The sequence below is a fragment of the Schistosoma mansoni genome (genome assembly GCF_000237925.1).
Source record: "Schistosoma mansoni, WGS project CABG00000000 data, chromosome 5 unplaced supercontig 0198, strain Puerto Rico, whole genome shotgun sequence".
Lineage (NCBI taxonomy): Eukaryota > Metazoa > Platyhelminthes > Trematoda > Strigeidida > Schistosomatidae > Schistosoma > Schistosoma mansoni.
The window spans coordinates 400,871-406,351 of NW_017386019.1; positions in this window are offsets into that span (position 1 = coordinate 400,871).

Consider the following 5,481-nt stretch of genomic DNA (forward strand, 5'->3'; position numbering starts at 1 on the left):
GTTTATGGATTTTTCTTTTTTGTACTACTTTAAATGTATCAGTATTTCTTTTCTTTTTGGATGTGCTGTAGTTTATTTATTTATTTAAACACTTAAATATTGGTACAAGGAAGCACCAGATACATATGCGCCTCACAAATCTCATTTGATTTGTGTGAGGGCTGTGATACTGCCCAGGTGCCCAAACTGAAACAGGTGGTATTCTTAGGGGGCCACAGCCGGAGCATTTCACCTAAAGGTCTGATCCATATGGCAGTGGAGCATCGTGAGGAGATGCAGTCCAATGGTAGCCGGTGACCAACGATTGATTCATACGCCATTTGTTCCCTCAGGATACTGGAGCCCATGTGGACCATTGGTTTGTAATCAGGATTTTCCAACTCCCCTAGATGGACTTTCTGTGTCCACCAACCCGGTTAAAGCGTCGGACGTTCGCTTTTCGTCCTCTCAATTTCGTAAACAACACCTGTGGTGTGAGAAGGCAGTGAGTAGGACTTCCCTGGCAGAGATTATATATTCGCTGGCCATGTGAGAGCATTTCGAGAGGGAGAGCTGACTCTCCCCACTCTCGGCCGTACCAGCGCATTCGGGGGCTATGTGCTGTAGTACGTTTGAATAATTTATTATCAAGTCTGGTATTACTACTTCCATTCGATTAAGATTATGGAATTAATTCAATCTCTAGACAACTCAATAACAACATAATATTTTTGTAATTTTTTTCATGATAAGTTAATTGAAGTCCTCACTGAATAAAGTATTTAAAGAAACACTACAAGTGAATAGAAATATGATACAATAGTTGGAAAACATGTCATATTTATTTATTTATTCCAAGTTAGTGAATCAGTCAGTCATACGCAATTTAGAACCTGGGTCACGTGTACATTGGTTCAAGCTCCTATATTGCATTAGCATAATGGGATAAAACTATCGGGATAAGTCCAAAAATAGTAAGAGTATCGTAGGGAACGAACACTTAGATAGGGATAACCGATTTATTATTTAATGCGCAATCACTTAGTGGTTTAGTAAAATGTGAAAATCATACTCCAAATACATCATTCGCACTTCCCTGACAGAGACTATATACGCGTGGCCATGTGAGAGCATTGGGAGAGGGTGGAGCGGACTCTCTCCACTCTCGGCCGTACCAGGGTATTTGGGGGCTGTGGAGTACGGGAACTGGAATGAATGTACACATGTGCCAAGTTCTGAATTAAGACTAACTAACTGTTCTGTAATCTTCTAAATCAAATATTTGAATGACACAATAGTTAGAGAGAGAGATTCACCATAGTATTACAAACTGAATCTTTTTCTTATTCGTTTTTTTTTATATTTTAGCCATGATTCAAATCATTTCGAAAATGATAATAATGATAATAATAATAATCATCATCATTATACTACTGATGAAAATGTTGTTATGCCTCTTTCAAATAATAATGAGAAAACATCATCTAATGATACAGAATCATTGAATAATATCATGTTAGAAACAACAGTAAAACAACAAACTATTAGTTCACATTAAAATGTTATTTATTTAATTCTAATTTCCATGTATACAGTATTGTTTTTTGCCTATTTTCTTTCTTTCTTTATCTCTCCCTCTCTCCCCCCTCCACTCTCTTCTTTTTGTGTATGAAGACTTCAGAATTTTTTTTTATACACTATGCAAAGTTTAAATGAACTAACTAGGGGGAGAGGGTTCGTTTATTCTTTTCTTTATATATAGATTAGTGAACTATGTATTCATGCTTGGTATTGAAAAAAAAACGCTTAGTTTCACACCATTATATCTGTTACTGTTTCTCTCTCTCTACTATTCACTTAATTGTTTGTAAAGAATAATAATAATAATAAATAACGTAATGATTATAATTATCACTATTATTACAGTTAATTTACAAATGGAAAGTGTTATGTTATCTGTGCATGAATCTTATTACTGAAAGAAAGAAAGAAAAATAGGTTATTTTAATCATTTTGGTAAATAAATAAGATTGATTTAGTTAGGATGAAGAGTATCAGTGTTTAAACTGTCTATTATAAGGAGAGATTTTCTTGACAATTCATTTTTCCGAAGGAGGGTTTATGGAGATATCAACTCACGGAAGACATTAGTGAATTGTTGTTCAATTTTGTGGATTGGTTGAAGTTAGATATTAACACCGTTGGATGTCGGCTCAGTGGTCTGGTGGTTAAGCGCTCGCGTGCGAGACTGGTGGGTCCTGTGTTAGAATCTCATGGGGCGAAATCGTGGATGCTCACTGTTGAGGAGTCCCACAATAAGACGAAACGGCCGTCCAGTGCTTTCAGGTTTTTCATGGTGGTCTAGCTTTAATAGACTCATGATTTCAACTTTATAAAATTCATTTTCAATAGAAAATAAAGTTTATAAATAAAACACACTCTTCGAAATACTTAAGTTCACGTAAAGGAAAAAATCCCTTTAACGTCAACACAAAATTGTGTCTACAAATTAGGATTTGGCGATTGTGATGCCATACTACTATTGCAGAGTCATCTCATAAAATCTTGATTCGAGCTAAAGAAAATCTTAGGTTCACAAAGAAACCACCTAATAATCCCATAGAACTGGAAAGACTCCAAATTAAATGAGAAATAGTAGTTCATGTCATTTTCATCAACCATCAAATCAATATTAAAAAATAATACAAAAAGGCTTTTCCAACTACAAAGAAAGGCGGATAGTTGAAGCTTTTCATATATTGACTAATCCTACTGCCCTCAATAGAAAAGGTCTCACTATCCATCTAACTTGGACCATCTATTCGAGCTAGCATATCTGACTCTATTTTCACATTTCACAGCATTGTCGTACATACAAATTCAACTCTATCCTTTCTCATCACAAATGTCACATTTTTCATCCTTTACCACATATACACAAATGTACAAACATGCCTCATGTAAATTACCTTGACCGAAATGCCATTGACTTGGTCAGACTAGTTTTTGATTGATCGCACCTAATATTCTTGTTTTGTGCCTTTATACTATTTAAACTTTGGTTATTTATTTACTCTGAGGAAGTAGCTTACATTAAGTCACGAAACACCAGAAATACAATTTTTCTACTTATTAGGTTATAACAAAAACTTTATTTATTATTTCTTAATGATACTTTTCTTATGCAAGCCACTTTTCGTTTCAGCTGAAAATAAATAGATACAAGAAATTTGTTTTGTAGTTTCATCTCAGTCAGTACCCGATCGATATTTCAAACGACTTCGAGGTATTCTATTTTAGACTAATACAATAAAATAATTTAGTGCACTTAAGCAAAACAAACCATTAGTAATGAGTGTTATATCCGGACGAGAATAAATGCGTGGTGATTGTTAGGACTTACTTATAGACTCATATCGTACCAACATTCTTATTGTATGACTAATCAACAACTATATTATGTGTATATTCATGTTCTTTTTATTATAAGATTTTGTTTGACCTACTGACTATTTTCATGTGATTTACTATTCTTAAGATATTCCCAATTTATTAGTAACAGTCTCTCACAATCACAGTTACTTTTTGACTTGATCTTGTATAATTGTTATTTCCTATTTTATGGTATGATGCAGTCTGGTTTAGTTGTATATAAACAAAGGATGTCTGAATTAAGTTATTCGTATCGCGGAGGCTAATATTGGCGTTCTGGACTGAACCGGCTAGGCTATGGGAGCAGGTATTATCTCGGTGGACCAATAAGGACTCTAGACTGCTCGTATAGGTTTATGCGTCATTAGTCTGGTCTTATAAGTTAGTGTCTCTAATTGGTGGTCTTATCTCGTGACATAATTAATCGAGCATAAGGGCATAACAATGAGTATACACGGTACACTATACATCGATTACACTGAACAACATAATTAATTTTTCTCAAAAATATCATTGTTTTATACAATGATAGTCAATATTTTGTACGGGTTACCTTTAATTTAATGTTGTAATTCAAAAAAAGGAGGCGTAATTGTACTTTTTTCGTTGGTACAATCAGATCGTATTTTCACAAAATTTTCGTTGGATTAAAAAGGTCGAGTGAATTTATCACCTATTACTTGTAACCAAATCAATAATTCAAATTGTTCAGTTGATTGTTAATAGAATGAATACAAGAAGCTTCCGCTTAACAACGACCTTCCATATCTTGTAACAATAGATTACCGGTGCCTCTACATATATACATATTTAATAATTATTATCATCTTTATTTTGTTTATTCTGGTTAGCGTTTTTTTTTTATAGAAAGGTTGTTTCCTACGCGATAAGGTTACTGACCCCATGCTCAACCTTCCCACTTTACTCACGCTTGGGATTGGCAGTAACCCTAGAAGAGCTATAGGCGGAGTTTGCGGAAAGAAGAAGACCAAACAACACAGTTTTTTAGGAATTGGAAACAGATATGAAAAGGATGAACATCAATTATATGGGTTGCTAATTGTAAAAGTATAAAAAAGGAATTAGATATTAGAAGCAGTTATTTATTCATTTAACCTTTATTTTTTTATTTATTGTCCTTTTATGTACCCTGAATTGATTTATAATTATAAACATTCTTTTCTGATTGGCTGAAAAGTCGTTCAAGGTCATCAGTATTATTTACTTCCTTCTATTTGAAAAAGGCTAACAACTCATTCAATTAATAAATAAGAAAGGGGTTTTTTGTGGAGATTTTTTAGTAATTTTTTTATATCTAGTTGAAATCATGAGTCAATTGAAGCTCGATCACCATGGAAAATCTGAAAGCACTGGACGACCGTTTCGTCTGAGGAGTCCCATAATAGGAAGAAACGGCCGTCCAGTGCTTCCAGGTTTTCCATAGTGGTCTAGCTTCAATTAACTCATGATTTCAACCATATAAAATAATTTAAGGTTTATTTTTAAGAAGTTACTTTAAAAAGATTTTTCTACCTAATATTGTTACAGTAGTATTGTAACCAATGTAATTAATATCTAACTGTGATATTGAATACAAATGATGTTTTTTTTCTATTTAAGAATTCATTAAATAGTATATAATAACAGTTTAAAGTTCTAATTTTAGTAAATGACTGGTGTTATATCCTACTGAAGAAATAAATACAGGTAACTTCCGGGACCTAGCTTAGCAGAAGCTGCCATTGGTGTTCTGAACTCAATTGGAAGAGCTAGGCGGACAAGGGACCAATAAGGACGCTAGACTGCTCATACCAGTTGAACGTCATTGATTTGACACAGTATTAAGATTAGAAAAGTCGTATTTCGATTGGTGAATAAATCACTTGATAAAATTCGGACATAAAATCAATAACAAATTGGCTGTGATACACTCTTAATCAATTACCTATTCAGAGAAAAAGATAAGAATGTATTGAAAACTCTTTATCATCTCGAATTCTATTGTATTAGATATGTATTTAACTGTATGGAGTGTATAAATAATACTCAATATCACCAAATCTGATGTTT